The sequence below is a fragment of the Ambystoma mexicanum genome, chromosome 2p (assembly GCF_040938575.1).
Source record: "Ambystoma mexicanum isolate Mex_15411 chromosome 2p, UKY_AmexF1_1, whole genome shotgun sequence".
NCBI lineage: Eukaryota > Metazoa > Chordata > Amphibia > Caudata > Ambystomatidae > Ambystoma > Ambystoma mexicanum.
Genome location: NC_090923.1, coordinates 1,271,701,295 through 1,271,722,643, shown reverse-complemented (window position 1 = coordinate 1,271,722,643; position 21,349 = coordinate 1,271,701,295).

Genomic DNA, 21,349 nt, shown 5'->3' with positions numbered 1-21,349 from the left:
CATTGACCCTTGGTTCCTCTTAGGGGTCTGGTGTCACAGATAGTATTGAACAAATCAAGTCAACATTTGAGCTGTACTATTGTGGGTACAGGCTCATCCCTGTCCCTGTGAAAGGATTTCCTCCTAACACAGTGACACCTCCTATTCAGGCTGTCAGTACTTGTCCTGTGTTTGCATATTGCTGTGTCTGCATGAGGGCTTATTGCGACTACCCTTGTGGTGGATTTATGTGCACTCCTTCTTGATGCTGTACCTGCTGTACGCACAGCGATTGTGTCTGATAAAATGTGTGATCCTGGACAAAACCCTCTCTATTCTGTGTGCTATATTGTGGAGGATAAGCTGCCCCCCCTTGAAAATTGTACATTCTTTGATTTCCACATATGCACGCAATATGCCCTGCCATCCCAACATACTGGGGGTGCCCATCTGACAAGCCCGCTTGGTTGTATCCTCCTTGAGTACTCTGGTTCTCATTCTCTGTCCCTTGAAACTCACCTCGATTATTTTTCCAATCCACCTCCTCTTCCTCTGTAGGCTGTGCCTCTGCCTCATGGCACAAACCCATATCCACTTTGATCCATGGGGCACAGATTACTCGCCTGCGATGCACCCATGTTTTCCTGCATTCCCAATCCTTCTCCGCTTGCCAACCGCCCCGTCTATGGGAAACTTTGACAGTTTTTTCTGAACTAACCTGGCTTCCTCAATTTTCCTATTCTCATTTTTCTTTTTATTTTTCTCTTGTAATAACCGACAATGATGTACTATCATCAGCTGTATCTCTGCCCATGGCTTTGCTTCCATCCCCACTTGTTTTTTCATCTGCCTCTGTACTGGCTCAGGAAACTCCGGGCATGAAATGTGGTAAACTAATGCCACTGTTTTTCCCCACGGCTCTCAAGTTTCAAGTTGCCATTTCTCCTGAATATCCTGAAGGTAAGCAATAAGGTATTTATCTTCTTTCATCTTGCATGTCATAATTTCACCCATATCTGGTGTATCGGTGTACTGTACCCTGTGAGCCCTCCAAACATCTGCTCTACAATTATTAAATGGCACTCCATCATGCACTGTGTTTTGTTCTATCACACTTGAATATCCTGCTCGTCTCCATATGTCATCAACCCTCTTCTCAGAAATAGCTGCCAGAAGACCTCTTATGTCCCCTATGGCCGGCGTATTTCCTCCTGTCATTTTGTCTAATTCGTACATCCATTTCCCAGTTCCCGAAGTCAAACTCAGGAGCTTACACCTTACATTTTCTTTGTTCATCTGTGGCCATGGAATATACTGTGATCCTGCCCCCCCCCACTTTCTACATTAAAATTGAGCGTACTTCCTCCCAGAGTCAGGTCCCATCTTTGGTCTTTCCATGGCAGGGACAATCATCCCTGTCTGTCTCCTCATTGGTAATGACCTTATCCTGCTCACATATGGCGCAGCGACTCACCCTTCTCACTGTATGATCGTCCTTGCGTACGCTCTGGATATGCTATGGGATCTGGTTTCCTATCTTCAGGCTTTTGAGATCCAACCATCTCACTTCTTTATCCATTTGCAGACTTCCTTCTGGGGTGCACGCACTCCCTCCTTCTACTCCAAGACTGGGCGCTCTTTCCTCGTCCGACATGTCTATTCTCCAACTAGTGCGACTATCATTCCCTTCACCCTTATCCAGATTCAGTCTTCTTAAAGACAATGCTCTATGTTCATGACTGAACAGATTTTCTTCTTCGCTTCATAATTGAAATACTGGGGATTGATACCTCTTTCCTCAAGTTCCATACTTGCGGCCTTTCTTCAACTGTTGATAGAACATGTCGATGCTTTCCCCAATGCTTGTCGCATCAACTCTTTCTTCTTCGAATACTACTCTAGATGCCTTTGGCATTGCTTCCTTTATCAGAAGGAATTCTTCTATTCTATCCCATCGTATTTCTGGGCTTGGCCCTATTGGTTCCTTATGAATAAGGCTGGTATCAAGACCTTGTTGTCCATTTCTTCATCTATTTCTCTTCGCTTTCTTGCATCCCATCTAATTTTTTTCCTCCTCTTTCCTTCGTTCTTCTCCTTTCCTTATTCCTTCACTTGTTTCCTCTTATTCCCTTTGTCTCTGTAATCTTTTGTCCCTTGATCTTTGCGCTTCCTCCTCTTCTCTCTTCCTTTCTCTTCTATCCCTGTCTTCTATCGCTCTCTGTCTATTTTAATACTTTCTTTGTTCTTCTGCCTGTTCTTTTTTCTCTTGATCCTCCTGGTATATCTGTTCTCATCATTCCCTGCTCTTCCTTTTCTGCTCTTCCTCTTTTAATCTTTTCTCTTGTACCTTGTCTTTTCTTTCTTGTTCCTCCTTATTTTTGCCTGACTTCTTCTATTTATATATACTTTTCCCATCTATTTTTTTAAAAACTTTATAATCAGCTTGGCATCACAACAGAGAACCCTCATATCATTTCAATTCAATGAGCCCACATTTACAATATCTTGAGACCCCTAAACGGCCACAGTGAACATTGAAGCACATATTCTGACATGTGCTATACACCTGTTAATGAGATACCTGTGAACCCTTACGTCACAGCTGGGCGTACACTGCACTCAACTACCACCAATATAGAATTAGATGCAGGCCCTCCGCCTATAGCACCTATACCAACAATGCACACACCTCTGAGCCTCCTGCCCCTCACCTCTAGCACAACAAGCATCATACACGTCCTGCTGCTAGTATTAGCAGCGTATCAACTCCACACCGCTCACAATCACACCATGGCACTACCTCTCAACCACGCAAACAAACCTTGGCCAACCGACTGCCATTTGCAATGCCCAACACTAAACACTCTACCTTGCACCACTCTCGGGAGAAATGGTAGACTCCGCTCAAGACTTGCAAAACTCTATGAACCACTAGCCAGAACCCTTGCATCCACCAACAAAAGATCCAACCCTAGTTCTGCCCTCTGCAGCAAAACACTGGCCTACTCCAACCACCGCCAACAGCGCTCCCACCAACACCCAAACTACAACTAGCCCAACCTTACCCATGACAGACAAACCCAGCCTCATGGGCGGTCTAATAAACGCTAGATCTCTAGTTGCGCACGCCACAGAGATAGCAGACATCATCCACTCGGAACACCTAGACCTCCTAGCAGTCACTGAATCCTGGCTACACGCCACAGCAGGACCCGCCCTCTCACTGGCCATACCTAACGGATATACCATACTGCGATCAGACAGAACTGATACTCGGGGTGGAGGTATTGCACTCATAGCGAAAATCAACCTACCATGCAGGTTAGTGCCATCTCCGGACATCAATTCATGTGAGATCATGACAGCCAAACTAAACATAAACGGTGCCCAAACTCTCACAATATACCTGATCTATAGACCCCCAGGCCCCATTGGGACTTTTGAAGATGATCTATCAAATATCATCTCGAATAATCTAAAAAACTCCTCTCAAGTCCCATTACTTGGGGATTTGAACTTGGGCTATAATGACCCCAAAGATACACATGCATCTAATGTGGCTAATATCCTTACGGAACAAGGCTTTACCCAAAGAGTGCTTGCCCCTTCACATAACAAAGGAAGAACACTGGACTGGGTAGCAGACTACAACTACAACCCCTTGATATCCTCAATATCCCCTCAGATTTGGACTGATTATCACCTCATAACCTTCACCCTAACTTCTGCCACCCGGACCTCTAGCTCCTGCCATTCCTACCCGGAACAAAAAAAACATCACTTACGACAAACTGCTCCCCCTTATCCTCCCTACACTCAATGTTATGCCTGAAAACCTAGATCCCGAAGCTATGGTTAAGGAATTTAACCGCATCATGACCACCGCCTTGGACTCCATTGCACCACTCAAACTTAGACAAAGCAAACCCAAAGCCCATCTCAATTCCTGGTATACCCCATACCTAAAATCATTATGCAACAAAAAAAGACATTGTGAAACATCCTGGCGAACACAGCCATCTGATGAAAATAAAGCCAATCTCAGTGCCATCACAGCCTTATTCAAAAAATAAATCATCCTATCTAAACGCGAAACCTATAATGCTAGAATCTCCCCAGCCAATTCTAGCACAAAAGAACTCTTTGTCATCCTCAAAGAGCTGGAAGCCCCCATCCCTGTGCCAGACAACTGTGTCAAAGACAAACTCTGGTGCTCCAACATACAGCAAGCTCTAGCTAACAAAGTCACAACCCTACAAACAAAAATTGCCAGGAAAAAAGCCACACTCTCCGGCAACAAGCCCACTAGCATCAACCTAGAGCAACCAAGTAACTCTGCCAACCACCCCAGATTTAAGTTCTCCAAAGTTACCATAAAAGAAACAGGAAATACCATACTATCACTCAAACCTACCAATTGTCAAGGCGACCTATGCTCTGCTCAATTTATAAAGGACGCAGCCAGAGACCTGGCCTCATTTATCACAAAACATATCTACTTGTCTTTCTCCACCAATACCATCCCATCCAATCTCAAAGAATCATGGGTGCTTCCTCTATTGAAGAAGCAGACCCTAGAGCCACTGATACCTACTAACTACCGCCCAATTACTACAGTGCCTTTTTTCTTGAAGATCTTAGATAAAATGGCATACTCCCAGATACAAAAATACTTGGAAACCAACTCTCTACTAGGAACTAGGCAATCAGGCTTTCAACCCCAACATGGGACAGAAACAGCTTTAATAGACCTCAAGTCACAGATAGATGAACTCAGGGATGAAGGGCAATCAGCCCTCCTTTTACTCCTGGACTTATCAGCTGCTTTTGGCCTGGTCGACCACAGGGTCCTATGCAGCCACCTAGACTCGGCAGCTCACTTCTCAACAGAAGCCATAGCTTGGTTACAATCATTCTTAACTAACAAGACTATGAGAGTTTTTTCACCTATGGCAGCAGCCAACCCCATCTCATTCACATGTGGAGTACCACAGGGATTGTGCGTCTCACCCACCCTCTATAATATCTTTACCACGCCCCTTTTCAATGATCTGGACCTTCTAGGTGTCACCTACACTAACTATGCAGATGACACACAGATTCTCCTACCGCTTACCAGTGATTACGACAAGGATTTGGCCTTGGTAAACAGGATATATCTCATCATCTAGGCATGGATGGCCACCCATGGCCTATGCCTGAATGATGACAAAACAGAGATCATCATCCTGGGCACTCCCTCGGCCCTCAAAAAACTGAGCCCTGAATACTTCAACATAGACAAATAACATTATTACTGTCGCCATGGAGGTTAAAACTTTGGGTTTCTATTTGGATTCCACTCTCACCTTCAACAAACAGGTCAATGCCTTGGCCTCGGCCTCGGCCACGGCATATACATGCAAGTTGATTAGAGCAGGCAAAGCCTTCCTCTCACACGCTAGTTGCATTACCCTAGCAAGAGCTCTCATCTTATCCAGGCTTGACTATTGCAATGCGCTGTACATAGGAGCCAACAAACAAACCATCAAAAAAATCCAACTCTTATAAAATAATGCGCTGAGAGCAGCCCTAGGAATCCCCAAGAGAGAACATATCTCTAATACCAGAAGAGCCAACAACTGGCTCTCCACTCACGATAAAATAAAACTAAAAGTGGCCTCCCTCACCCACAAATGCTCGAATAATGCAGCACCCTCGTTACCTATCTGACAGATTTACTCTGAAACCTGCCACAAGAGTCACTAGACTTACCAATACTAACTACCTCTGGGTCCCCAGATACAAGCTTGCCAAAATCGGAGGCAGCAGCTTCCAGGTCAAGGCAGCCCTCTTGTGGAACTCGCTACCATCCCCTCTAAGAATCAATCAAACCTATCAAAAGTTCTGCCAGAGCAACAACAGCTGGCTCAAAGATGCTGACATCTAGGCCTGTCCCTCAGCCTAACGATATTAAAACCCTCTGACTCTTCTGCATATAGTCACCCACTAGTCATCTATTGACTGTGCCCTCACCTCTTCTACACTGAATGTAAAAACCTATTTTGCGAAACTATGTATGTACACATCCCCTGCTGCGCCTGCTTGTATATATCCTGTATACATCCTATATTTCAATGTGCCTACATGTAACCAACTGGCACCTGCACCCAAATGTATTTTAAATGTATTTTACATGTTGTAACCAAGCTGTGAGTATCCTTATGCCTTGCACCTGAATACCCTTGGGTCTGGAGAGCATTACAAATAATAAAACAAACAAACCAACAAACATATGTGTAGCGAGCATCAAGTCAATCACATACTCATTACACACTTCCGCTAGACCATGACGGGGAGTGGGGAGGTGGTGTGTCAGCCTCTTCTCTGGAATCATCAGACAAAGAGGAGAGATAGAGCCGGAAGGGGCCCCAAATGTCCCTTGATCTGGATCTACTCGGTTGCATCAGCATTCAACACTCCTCGGTGTCCGAGGCCCACGTGAGAGCACAGAGCCATTGTTCATATGTATGGGGTCTGGGCTGGAGCCATACCAGGAGGATGCAGCAGATCGCTAATAGGAGCCCTAGGCTCGCCAACTTCTTGGAATCTCGGTGTAATGTAGGGAGGTCATAAAAAAGACAGGTTGCAGGGGATGGGGTGATGGTGCATTCTAGCATGTCAGACAGCCATACATATTGTGGTCTAGAATTGAGTGAGCTGAGGACATGTCCATATCATGTGCATGTAGTCTGCATCAGCAGAGTTGCATCTTGGGCATGCGTGCAGATGATCCCGTGACATACGGTGTAACCTAGCTGATGTGAAATGGAATCCATAAAGTAGTTTGAATTGGATCAGTTTGAAGCGGGAGTTGAGAGAAATTGCCTGTGTGTGGGAACACATGTAATCCCAACGCTGGTCGGTCATTTCAACTTCCAGGTCCCTGGCCCAGGATTCCCTGAGTTTGGTAAAGAGAGGAGATGCGTGAGTTTGGAATATAGTGTATATTCTTGAAACCTTACCTCTCAGGGTCACGATGTTGATGATTTCTGAAAGGACTGGGTCGTCCTGTGGGATAGAAGGAAAGTCGGGAGACTGGCTTTTAGCATGCGTCGCAGGCCGGCGTTTTGAAGCCAACAAGTAGCTCTGCCTCGTAATTGCCCAGGAAGTACATTCCACTCTATGAAGGTGCCTTGTTCAAAGGCTTCTCGGACTGCCGCCGCCCAACTGTCCACAGTTTCAGTGTTCACTCGTAGGGAGTTGGGGAAGAAATTCCAGAAGGGAAAGTCCCTATGAAATGAATGGGTGCATGTTGCCTGTTTGTTTCCATAGTCTCGTTAAGGCCTGAACTGTAACCCCAACAGGATCTGTTGCTTCAAATCAAGCAGTCTAGTCGGGAAAGACCAATGAACAGATGTCGTAGCCATCAGTAGCTAGGCGTTCCAGTTTAACATGAGCAGGTGGGTCTGTAGGAATAAACCGGAATGATGCATAGTGGCCTTGGGCAGATATCCAATACCCCTCAAAGTTGAGGGCACTGAAACCCCCCTTTGCCACCGGGGTTGTCAGTGTCGTAAACTTCAGCTGAACCGCGCCTGAGTGCCAGAGGAAGCAGTTGATAATTCGAGCCAGTATTGCGAAAAATGCTCTGCCCGGCCAGATCGGGACATTTAAGAATCTATACAGTTGTTGAGGCAGTATCACTATTTTAAGCACAGTGATCCTGCCTGCTAGCGTTATTGGAAGTTTCGCCTGCCCATCGCATTTCCGAGCTAGATTAACTACGTAATTACTGTAATTTGTGTCATACAGGGAGCCAGGGTCTCGCGTAATTACCACCCCCAGGTATGTGAACTCCGATTGGGCCCAGACAAATCCCTGAAGTTCAGATGGGCGGGCGGTGGCCACCGTCAGCGGGAACAGAGTTGATTTAGTACAATTCACTCGGAGACCCGATATTTTGCCGAATTGAATGACATACTCCAGTAATGGGGAGAGGTTTATTTCAGGTTGTCGGATGAAAAGAAGAGCGTCCTCCGGGGGGGCGGACAGGCGCAGTCCTCTATGTGCATGTCGCTGTCGTATGTTATCGGCCAGTGGCTCTATAACCAAGGCAAATATCAGAGGGGAGAACGGGCACCCCTGTCTCGTGCCTCTCGCTATCTGGAATTGGGTTGAACACTGATTGTTAGTGCAGACTCTTGCGACTGGAGATGAGTACAATAGCTTGACCCAGGTTTTGAATTGGGGACCAAAGTTACTTTTTTCGAGTAGGTGCCATAGGAACCCCCAGGAGAAGGAGTTGAATCCCTTTTGCATATCTAGGGAAGCTGCGACAGCTTGGGTATCTGGATCGATACGAGTTAATATGTTAAATAATCGGCGAAAGTTATAGGAGGTGGAGCGGCCTGGGATAAACCCCGACTGGTCCGGGTGTATAATGTAATGCATATATCGTGCCATTCTGAGGGCCAGGACCTTGGCATATATCTTGGCATCACAGTTGATGAGTGAGAGGGGGGCGGTAAGAACTGCATTGTATAGTGGGTTTACCTGGTTTAGGAGGTACTGTTATTATTGCCTCGCGGAGAGAGGGGGGTAAGATACCAATAAGGCATGCTTTGTCCCAGAGGGCCAATAAGGGGGGAATGAGGCGAGACATGTAATTTTTATAAAATTCGATTGGGAACCCATCGGATCCCGGCGCCTTTCCAGAGGCCAGCGAGTCTATGGCGTTTGAGAGCTCTCCGGCCGTGATCGGGACATCGAGGGCCTCCCTGGTCTCAGTGGAAAGGACAGAGAGTGGAAGCCCGCCTAGAAATGTATCGATGTCATCATCTGTAGCTGTGTCGGAGTTGGCACATAGCTCCTCATAGAAAGAGCGGAATTCGGCGTTTACCTCATGTGATGTCAGAGCTAGGGTACCATCTGCCTTTTCTATTGCCGGGATATACGACAAACCCTTTTCGAGCTGAAGTAATCTGGCAAGGGCTTGACTAGGGTGCTCGCTTTCATTGTATCTTTGCGCTGCCTGGGGTTTGTCTAGAAATTTACATTTGCGTTCTGCATGGGCACTGAATGTGTCTAGTTCACTACTTATATCAGCTAATGTGTCAGATGCGTGTGTGGCGGCATATTGTGCTTCTAGGGAGGCAAGCCTAGTTTCACTTTTTGTCATGTCTCTCCTTATAGTTCGAAGCACCCCTGCTTCTCTGGAGATCGCCATTCCTCTAATGTATGCTTTAAACGCCTCCCACAAGGTGGATTCCGATGTGACAGAGTCGGTATTTAGTGTGAAGAATTTGTCAATATCGGTGCCCAATTCAGCTTCGAATGCAATGTCTAGCAGAGAGCATGGTTTGAATCTCCATGACCGAGTTGTGGGGTCGTCTGCAGACCATCGAAAGGGATATTGTCACTGGGGAGTGATCAGAGAATGTCCTAGCAAGTATGGATGTATGGGTAATGGTTGCCAGTAAAGTATCTGTGATGAGCCACCTATCGATGCAGGAGTGGGAGTCGTGCACTGATGAGTAAAAGGAGAATGTGCGAGAGTCAGGGTGAAGCACTCGCCATGGATCAGCCAGCTCGAAGTGGGTTTGTAAGTCTAGGGTGGTCCTGGCTGCCTTGGAGAGTTGGCGAGGCTTAGAGCCCGATCTGTCATAATGAACATCAAGAATGGTATTAAAGTCACCTCCCCAAAGTATTGGGACGAGCGGGAAGTCGGATAGGAGTGTGGAGAGTTGTTCATAGAATTCAGGGTCATCAATGTTCGGACCATACACATTCAACAATACAACCTCCCTGCCCTGCAAAGTACCAAATAGTAAAACATATTGCCCCAAATGATCAATGCGAACTGCCTTTTGTGTAAATTGGAGTCTCTTATGGATAACGGTCATAACACCCCAGTTTTGAGAAGAATAAACAGTATAATACCGTTGCGAGCCCCAAAGCCCTAGCAAATCTCTTGCAGATACCTGCAAGTCCATTTGTCTCCTGTAGGTACAGCACATTGACATGGTGCCTTTCTGCAAATAGCTGTAAATTCTGCGTTTTAGAAAAGTTACCCAGACACCTTCTGTTCCAACTCATGCAAGTAACTGTGTCAGCCATCGCTCCCCCAGTTGTGCATTATTAGTAGGTAGCGGGCTGGGCCAATAGACTCTCCCATCCGCCCCAGTCTCTGCATGTAAAGCGGGAGGTTCAATGGTCTTGGTAAGCGTGTTAAAAAGAAATCAATCTCTGTGTGCTTGCCAAGCAATTTTCTTGATACAACCTCCCTAAACAACCCTCCCCCAATCAGAAGGATGAAACTTAACCCCGAACTAAACCAAAACACAACCATTGGCGACTTTGCGTGGGGGCCTTAGTGCCAACCGAGCTAGAGCATGCACGTGCTGGGATATTGACTAGGTCATTGTGGCATAAAATCACTGCCAAAATTTGCAGTATTGCGACATGTTACAGACATGTGATACCTGGCCTAGGGCCAAGAGACATATTTCTACAAAGGATGGGTGGCAAAAATCACTCCAATGCCTGGTCCACATGAGCAGTCTAACATTTTAGGAGGTTGCCAGGGAGTGTCCCCGAGAGTGATCCCACTGGGAGACTCAGTTGGGGGCGGCCTCGAGATCGCCCGCAGTGGCGCAGTCACCCAGGGAAATGTTCTTCGATGAATTTGGTCGCCTCCACCGGAATGGTAAAGAAGAAGATCTGGTTTGCGTGCTCTACCCGGAGCTTGGCTGGGTACAACATGGAGTATCTGACTCCTAAGTCTCGCCATTTTTTTTTCACAGAAAATAAGGTATTCCATTCCTGCAGGACGGCAGTAGAAAAATCAGAGTAGAGGTGGACCCTAGCGGATCCTAGATGAAGGTCCCCCTTGGCCCTAGCAGCCCGTAGCAGGGTGTCCCTGTCACAGTAATGTAATACGCTCGCTATAATGGGCCGGGGTGGGGCTCCAAGCTTGGGTCTAGCCGTTAAGGATCGGTGGGCCCTTTCAATAGAAAATTGAGGAGATAGTTTAGGGGAGTCCAGTAGGGACAGCAGGGTTTGCTCAATATGGTGGGTAATTCATGGAAATCAGCGCACAAGTGGTGCACGCGGCTGGCGCACAGTGTGCGCGTGCAGCAGTCTGCACCAGCCGCGTGCGCCAAAACCCATTTCAGCGCACAGCGTATTCATGGATTTTAACATCCAAAACCAGCCGTGGCGCAGAGTGGTGCAGCGACCCTGCAGCAGCGCCAGTTATGCCCCAAACCCCGCCCTGTGCGCCAAAGAAATCGCACAAATCCAGTACCTGGCGCAAAGGCCAGTGGACAGCATACAGCCCCCCAACCATGAAAATGCATGTTCAACTTCCTGTGCACGCCCCAGAATACACATACCCCACTCACGCCACCAAAAATGCATGTAAAACTCCCCGCGCATGCCCCAGAATACATGTACCCTGCTCGCGCCAGGCCCATCGCGTGTAAAACTTCCCGCAAACCCCCCGAAATACACGTTCCCCGCTCGCCCAAGGCCTATCGCTTGTGAAACTCCCTGCGCACCCCCCAAATACAAGTTCCACGCTCGCCCAAGGCCTATCGCGTGTAAAACTTCCCGCGAACCCCCCAAATACACATACACCAGTCGCGTCAGGCCCATCGCGTGTAAAACTCCCCGCGCACCCCTCGGAATACATGTACCCCGCTTGTGCCAGGTAAATAGCGTAGAAAAAGCACCCCCCTGTGGCGTGGCCTGCCTGTGGGGTATGGGGAGGGTGAGTGGGCTGCCCGTGGCACATGGTCAGGGTGGAGGGCCTGCCTGTGGGGCATGGGGAGGGTGAGTGGGCTGCCTTTGGGGCATGCCCAGGGTGGATGTGGTGCCTGCATGTATTTGGGGGGTTTGCGTGAAGTTTTACACACGATAGGCCTTAGCCGAGCGGGGAACGTGTATTTGGGGGGTTCATGGGTAGTTTTACACGTGATAGGTCTTGGGCGAGTGGGGAACATGTATTTGGGGTGTTCGTGGGAAGTTTTACATGCAATGGGCCTGGCGCGAGCGGGGTACGTGTATTCTGGGGCGTGCACGGGGAGTTTTACATGCATTTTCGCTGGCGCAAGTGGGGTACGTGTATTCTGGGACGTGCGCGGGGAGTTTCACATGCGATTTGGCATTGTGGGCCCTCCCGGGTGTGCGGTTTCCCCTCTCCCCATGCCCTGCAGGCAGCCCACACCACAGGGGTCTACCCTACAACCCTCCCCATGCCTTGTAGGCAGCCCACATGGCACCATGCACTTGTGAGCGCACTTGTGAGCCCTGACTCATGTCCCCCTGCACACCCACCCAGCAGTGATGGGCACCTGCCAGCAGGCCCCGACTCATGTCCCCCTGCACTCCCACCCACCCAGCAGTGATGGGCACCTGCCAAAAGGCCCCGACTCATGTCCCCCCACCCAACACTTCATCACACTCCAGACGCATGGCCCTTATGGCCATCCAAATCCCACCCCATGCCACCCCAGTCCAAACACCCAACCAAGCATTCCATCCTCTCCAAATTGAAATCCCCATGTCATGATAGAGCCCAAATGACAAGTATACACATCAATACATGTCCGTCAGACACACACAATGGGGGAACGTGAATGAGAAAACCCACATTGTGACATGCACAAAACCAATGAGAGAATACCACACAAATGAAGTATGAAATCAAAATGTATTAAATACAAAATCAACGGAATGAAAGAAAATCACACAAGAAAAAAAATAATAAACAAAAGGCTGGATGTCGCAAATGAAAGAAAAATAGAAAGGAAACCTAACACTAATGAACTATATACAATGGCGGCGGGCAGGTCCTACGGCTCACTTGTTGATTTTCCGGGCCAGGGCATCATCGAACTCCTGTTCAATGTCCTGGAGGCGGGCCTGTTCCCTGGCACCGAGGTCTCGCAGGGATAATGCCATGCCCACCTCCAACTCCCTGCGAATTTCCTCGAGGCACTCAGCCCACCTCAGCGCCCTGCGCATGGAGTTCTCCTCCCTGACCATAGTGAGCAATGCCTCTTTGGCCCGCCGCCGCTCTGCATCTATTTGCTGGCCCAACCACTGCCACATGGAAGACACTCCCAATCCAGGTCCTCCTGCCCTCCGGCCGATGCCTGCCCCTGTGATGTTGATGGCCCCGAGCCATCTTTGCTCCCACCTTGAGCCTGCTGCTGCCGTGCATGTGCCCTGTCTGTCGATGCCTGCACGTCCTCCTCTTGCTGGGGTCCAGTTGTTGGGGTGGCCACCCCTGCTGGACCTCCGACTCCCGACTGTGGCAGGGATGTGTCCTCGGAGGACAACTGGCATATAGGGGGTTCAGTTGAGGAGGGGGTCGGCATAAGGCCCATCACACGGAGGAACCCAGCACTGCTGACCCGTCCTAGTAGGTCAACGCGGTCAATGAGGCATTGAAAATGACGTGCATTGTCCACACGAGAACCCTGCACGTCATCCTCAATGCCACGTTGACGCAACGCCACCCCAACCAGGACAGGCTCAACTCGGTCCCTGATAGCCACGTCCGCAGGGAGAGGAAGGCCAGTTGTTGTTCATGCATCCCCTCCCTGAAAACGGGTCTGGAGCAAGGCATCCCTGCTGGTGTGGGATGATGCAGTCACAGGATCGGGGATAGGATTACACACAGGCACCTCTGCGGCAGCCTGTGCTGCCTCCTGTCCCTGCCCCTGGACTGCACCACTAGCACCAGTGGAATGCCCCCCTCCTGGCCCCGTGCATGGGCCTTCCATGGCCTCCTCCTCAACCAAACCCCCCAACAACCTGGATGACTTTGTGCCATCTTTGTTCATTGGCCCCTGTGGGGTCTCAGCTGGCCCTTCTGCTGCTGAGGAATCAACCTCCGACCTCTGCCTTTTGGACCTATCCTCGGCAGCTGCGGCCGCGGGCACAGCACCAGACTCCTCACTCCCTGAAGAGATGACAACCCGGGAGGGGAGCTGGGCCTTGCGTCTCCGGATGGCGGTGGGAACCCTGCCGCTCTGCTCCACAGCACCGTCTCCGACCCTCTTCATCAGTTGAAGCTGCAGACAGGGAGAGACAGGACACAGGCAGCAGGGCACTGTACAATGGTCTGAAACACACATGACAGTTGCACATGAGTGGCAGTCTCAAACTTCACACATGGCATCACACTCCCTAACACACATATCATTTGAACCCACACAAATGCACAAATTCACAGGAATGTTGCAGCAGGCAGCACCATCCATAAACATACAACAGCATGAGCATCCGATGGTTAGCCTGACATCACATGCAACACGGGGAGTGCCAAACACATGCACACACGCCACCAGACATACATGCATCAGTACATCTCCACCACCTGTTGCAGTGAAATCATCGGCATCCATGTAACTTCTGCCAATCAGCCTCCTACATGTCGGTGTCACATGCATCCATGGTGTATCACAGTGGCACACATGTCAAATACACACACACACACATGTACATTGTGCACATACATGAAGGTGGAACCAGCATCCATGTGTCACACCACAACCATGCCACAGTACATACACAGAAATCTAAACATGTGTGCACCCACACATGCATTTGGGCACCATGCATTTGAACACATACACCATTGATGTGCCTCACACATGACTGGACTCACATGCGGCAGGCTCATGTCCCTGTACATACACATCCATACATGGGCCTTTCAAGACATATGTCCAACCTGCACACTCCTGGCACTCCTCAACATGCACAGCGTCCAATCAGTATGCATGTACACTTACCGCTCGACTCTGGACGGGTCTGCCTCTGAAGGATCTGGAGGTGGAGTGCTGGGTCTATGCATTCCAGGACCCTCATCTGGATGTCAGTAAGGCGGATCCGGCACCCCTCAGCATCCGCTGCCTTCAAGAGGCGCCGGGCCTTGTTGAGGGTCCTGGACCTGAAGTCCTCCCAGTGCTTCCAGACGTGTTGCATGTCGCAGGCTGCCACCCACTCCACGTTGATGGCAGCCACGATGTCCTTCCAGATCCTCTTCGGTCCTTCATTGTCGGCGCGTGAACTTCCAAAGAGGGCATCATAATGCCCCAGGACTTGCTCCACCAGGATGCCAACTTCATTGGCACTGAAGCTGGCAGCCCTCTGCCTCTCTGCTGGGGGCTTGCCACTGGTGCCAGATGGTGTTGTGTCGGACATGGCAACCCCCGAGGCAGGTGTGGGTGGGCAACTGGGTCCTAGGTCCAGGCTGCCTTGCCACGTGCCCTTTCCCCTCCCATGGGCAGCACCTGTGCCTGTGGTTGAGGATGTGGGGGCACCACCATTTCCTCCGGTACACCCTGCCGTGTTGCAACATTGTGCAGGACACATGGTGCCACAATGATCCTGCACACTACTGGGGGTGCATATACTAGCTGTCCGCCTGAGCGGTCAAGGGAGCGGAAGCGTGACTTGAGCACTCCGAATTTGCGCTCCATTATGCCCCTGGTTGCAATATGGTCAGTGTTGTATCTTACCTGGGGTGGTGTGGTGGGGTTCCGGATTGGCGTCATCATGTGGCTGCTCAGAGGTTAGGCACTGTCCCCTGGGGAGGTGATAATTGTTGTGATTATTTGTGTTTATGTATTTTTCTGTGTGTGACATGCATGCATGTGCACAGGCATTTATACTCACCTAGGAGCCATGTGTCGCCATGCTTCCCAGCTTCCAGGGCCCGGCTCAGGGCGGACATTCTGTATATGAAACTGTCATGGGTAGAGCCAGGGTAGTTTGCATAGACAGAGGTTATGATTCCCTTGGCATCGCATACAACCTGCACGTTGATGGAATGCCAGTGCTTGCGGTTTCAATAGATGTGCTCAGTGGCCCTAGGTGGACGTAGAGCCACATGGGTGCAATCTATGGCACTGAGCACTTCGGGAAAGTGTGCCACCCTGTAAAAGTCCTGGACCATGGCCTGCCTTTCTGCGGGTGTTCTTGGCAGGTATATGTGCCTGCGGACTGAGGGGCGCGCAGTCATGATTGCCAACACCTGGTGTAGGCAGCGTGACTGTGTGGCCTGTGAGACCCCCGCCACACTATGACAGTTGTCCGCTGAAATGACCCAGTGGCCAGAAAATGCAGGACATTGAGCACCTTCTTCAAGGGGCTCAATGCTTGGGAGCACAGGGTGGGGGATGTAAGGTCATCTTCCCACTCCCTGACCAGGTCTAGGATAATACGAGGTGGAAACCTATACCTGCCATAGACCTGGTCGTCAGGCATCCCAAAAAGGCTGGTCCGTGGAAAAAAAATGCGGGCCTGGCTATTCTCCTCCTCGTGCGGTGTCCCACGAACAGTGCTGTGACAAATGGGGCATTCATCTTAGCTGTATATACGTGTTTGTTGTTGCGCGCACTCTTATACTGTGTGCGGGGACGCTTCCGCCTGCCTTTGTGTGGTGGACGTGTTTCCGCCTGTGCGTGTCTTTTGGCATGCGCCGGTTTCCCGTATTCGATTCCATGAATACGTGTTGTTCGCGTGCGTGTGGGCGTTCCATGTATTTCCCTGCAGTACTTCCCCATTTACGCCTTCTTTTTCACGCGTTTTTCCCCATCCGCGTGTTACGCCCCGTGCCCCGCCCCCTTTTTGGTGTGTGCACCGACGTTGTGTGCTTTCCCTGTGCGCGTCACGCACGGCGTTCGGGATGTTGCTGTAACGTGTGCGCCCGTGCGCGCCACGCTCGGATTTGGCACACATCCCGCTGTAAACATGCACAGGCCCTTCCACGTGTGCGCATGCGCTTTCTTTTTCACGCTTGCGCCAGCTTGCGCCAAGATTTTTGGCTCACATTTGTTCCATGAATCGGCCCCTTAGTCTTCCATGGGCCCCTCAATGTTGTCTTCAGGGATGCCAATAGTGCGAATGTTGTTGCGCCTAGAGCGCGATTCAAGATCTTCGTTCTTTTTACTAATCTCGTGGACTCGCCTGGACAAGGTATTCACCTCGGCTCGAAGAGTGCCAATGTCGTCCTCAGCTGTGCTCACTCTGTTTTCCACCTCCGTCACCCGGCTATCCATCTTTTCCATGTGGGCCTTGATTGAGCATATTGTCCCGCTCCTATCCTCTAGTTTGGAGTGGAGAGCGGTAAATCCCTCTTGCATGTATTCAAGCATTTTGGACGTTTCGGGACCATCAGGGGTCGAAGTCGTAGCTGCCCCTTGCTCCAATTGTGACTCCATTGGTTTCTGCATTGTTTTCGTATTCATATCAATCAAACTCTGCCTTTTGTTAGCCCCTCTAGGCATGCTGTCCAGGGGTGCACTTTCCAGTGGTGGATTACAATGGCACACCAACTTCACCGCTGGGGATTCCAACACCTGCGGCCTGTAAATGTCGTTGTGTAGCCTCCAGCTTTGGATATCAACTGTGGCTGGGTAGGAGGGGACAGAGTATATGTGAGTGTCGCCAGGAGTTCAACGCCAAATGGATTTTCAAAGGTGGATCGTGTCCTCCAACGTATGATCAGTGATCAAACCATGTCATTATTGCCTCCAGGTAGAGGGGGGGCCCCAGGGCCCTGTTGTGCATCACACTCCACTGTGCCGATAGTTTGGGTCTCTTGTGGTCGTTATGTAGGGGGGGTGTAATCAGGCTGCCCCCAGTACAATATGCAGGAGGGCTGGTACCATAGGGTGTAGCGGCTCAGGGTACCTCTAGAAATTCAAATAGTATATTTGGGCCCAAGTGTTCCCAGGTCCCACAAGGGTGAGCGGTGGATTGGCTAATAAGATTGTGGTCTGGCCGGTGAGGACTCCTGGGCACAGTCTACGCAACAGTTTAGGGCAGGCACCTATGTAGCCGGAGGTGAAGATGAAGATGAAGAAAGTAATGGAGCCAGCGGGGGAGGGGCACCAATCTGCCCCACAAGGATGTAGTGTTGCATGGGTCCAAGGCAGGAGAGCGCCAGCAGTCACCCCCTCAACTCCGGTAGCTGCTAAGTGGTGAGGGGGTGATCGCCAATCGCGCGTGCCTCCCTGCGAGCCGCACACGGTGTAGCTACCGCAGTCCCTACCTTGATGCATCCAATTGGGTCCAGTAGGTATTGATGGGGAGTATTGGCACCTCAGAGATCCAGCACCGCGGTCCGCCCTCCGACTTCGGTGCTCACAGCTGTACGCAGTACGGGAGCCGGCAGTCACTCCACAGAGTCCCAGGAGGCGGGGAGCCCCCGGCAGCCACCTCAACGGATCAGCAGGAATACTGTTCCAGTCTTCAGACACGTCAGGCCCCTCTTCGCTTGGCTGCCGTCGCCTCCAGGGCGATCTGTCTGTCGGGGAAGTTATCTGCAAGCAGGATGAATTTCAGGACCAGAGGCGTCCCTCACCCAGTCGGCCTGTTGCGCACCACTCTCAGGTGACGAGCAGAGCATGCAGCATGGAGCCACAGCGCGGTCAGTTCCAAGGGGGTTGCAGCGGAGGCTCGCACCTGTCGATATCTGCACAGCTGCTGGGCATCCAAGGTCGAGAATTCACCAGTAGCCTCTGGAACCCCTCCACAGTATTTTGGACAGTTTTTAGGTGATTTTGCAGTGCCACGGCAGGGTTAATCAAGCAAAAGGATATTCCCAGCACGACGCTCTGTCTCTATGCGGCCATCTCCATTCGAGCACAACAGCGCCCCCCTTTCCCCATCTATTTTAAGTAATATCTTTCCTCCCATCCATTCGCTATCTCATCAGCTTTCTCCTTCTCTCCTTTCCATCTCTTAATCTCCCTGTCTATTTCTGTCGACAGATTTGACCGCTCACTCCTTTCTTCTTTGTCTTGTATGATCTTATAGATCTCTCTTTTCTCTGATTCTCCTCTGGGCTCGTATATCAGCTTACTATACCCCGTCGCCGCTTTCAACTCCTTTAAAGGATATAACCCTATTTCTTCCATATAAGCACCTTTTGCTTCAGGTGAGGTAAGGGGAGCTGAAGGCACAACACCTTCCTCCTTATTCTGTCTAAACATCCACTCTTCAGGTGGCAGGTCTTCGCTTTCTTCTTGGTACATCTTCCAGAGCTGTAGAATCGCTAATCTTTTCTTCAATTTCTTCCCCGTGTATGCAGCATGCAAGCATGTGGTCATGTGTTGCAATACCGCTTTTGACAATGAACCCCCTTGTGGCCATGGCATGAACAGGCACCCAGCACTTTTTTGCATTCGGCACCTTGCACTTTTTTGCATTCAGTACTTTATTCCTTATTAACAATTTGGTACTTAGCACTTGGTTACATTCAGCACTTTATCCAACTGTTAACTATTCGCTTTTTCCACAGCATTTCCACTATTTGAATGAAATTTAAAAATGAGACAGTGGTATTTTACCTTGAGTAATACGAGGTTATGAACTGTGGCAATCAAATTGCGATTGAATGGTGTAAAGCATTAGATTTGATAAGTACTTTATACTACAAATTAATTCATCTATTTTATTTTTTGTCGTGATGTTTGCATATTATGCTATTTTATAATGGTAATAAATTAAAAATGAAAACGTGAATATGTATGACTGGGCTTCCTTCTCTTTTTCGCCTCTAGTCTCCACAATTGAGTACTCAAATTAATATAGTACTCTTCCATGTGAACTCCTTTTTTCCCCTTTGGGATTTTCTTGTGATATATTGTTGTTCCCCAGTTCCATGGTTTAGGGGTTACCCATCCGCTGTGATGTATGAACATTTTATTTGCCGTGCCTTTCACCCAGTCCTCACTATACCTTTTGAGCCTGGGCATGTGCTTTGGAAATGTTTTCATAAATGCAGAAGAGGAGTGTCTTCCATAATGACAAGTCTCACTTGACTGTCAATACTTACCAGACTGTTAAATAACTCTTATACTTTTGCTTAAATGACCACCTTTCCAATGTTTTTAAAATAACAAATATGAGCATGCACCATCAATCGCTGCTCAAGCCTCTAATTTAAACAATTTACCTATTGTCTTTATTCAATATATTAATTTCCTTGATTAGCACCAATCACTTCACTAAGCCTCAATCACTGTTGCTCCTCAACTTTTAAAATCTTTTCACAACTTCTATTGCTCTTCGATATTTTTACTCAACAAACATTCGGACTAGTTGACATTACACATTTATAAACATTGTGATCTCCTTATCTCTCTCGCCTTTATTCTATACCCTATACAGGGTTTGAGACGTCACCTTACGTAATCCTTATTGCGTGTTATATGTTTCTGCTCTACCCCCGTTGGGATGTGAGAGGTCTCCTCCTGAAACTCCCTTGAGTCAGGAGACCTAGGCGCTACCTTTTCTCTTCACAATATTTCCCATTACTCAAAAATTATCACAATCCCATCCCCTTTAATTGCCATTCCCTTTAGTCTACTCACCATTCGTTAATCAACTCGTGACCTTCGGTATCGACTCCTCCTTCAATCCAACCACTTTGCCTTCCATCTGCAGAGCACCCGTGCAAACCGGGAAAGGATTTCATCAAAAGGAGACCTGCCCACCACCTTGGTGCTTCTTGTAAGTGTATTTCTATCAGCCGCTCTCCACAGGAAACCCTGCGATCTAATGGCGGAGGATGCCCAATCGTCCGAAACTCTGGAGATTAACTAGTTTGGATCTTTTTCAACCATCCGCGCCACTACCATGTGAACTTATAATTCTTTAGTAATGTGCATGCAATGGATGGGATCGCAGAATAATTCTGAGTCCAAATAATCCAACCATCTCAGAAAGATGGCAAAGGTACTGTTTTATTAACAATTATCTAAAACGGGGAGGTTACAACAGACATCAACAGATGTTTGCTCAGGCTCTCAATGATTTTCTCTTAAAAACATCCTTACATGCAAATAATACATCAGAAGGGATGTCATACTACGTGGAAAATAAGAAAAACCTATCAAAGGCTGTGATAGGCTTAAAGGGAACATCTAAGTATACATTGCATAGGGACTAGGATTGTGATTGGCTCCCCACTGTTAGGTGGACAATTTATGCCTACCTCTAAAAGCATGTCATCTTTAACACTATTAAGTACATAGTGTATCATTGGTCTTCACACTATAAGGCCCTTCGTTATATGATATGGCATTTATAACGCGCCTATACACAAGTGTTTCAAGGCGCGATGAGGCAAGGGAGGGGAAACAGAGGGAAGACAAAGACAATGATCTTACTAGGCCAGGTGACTTTGAGATTGGGGGGAGGGGAGAGTGCAATACATAGGATCAACAGTAAAGAATAAATAGAATGAATAAAAACAATAGGTAAAAGTGTGGCCAGCTAGTGGCAAGTGCAGACATCACGTGTCAAGAGCTGGTGAGGACTGTAGGGATACAGAAACAGCCCCCAGGTGCAGTGGTTGCCCAGG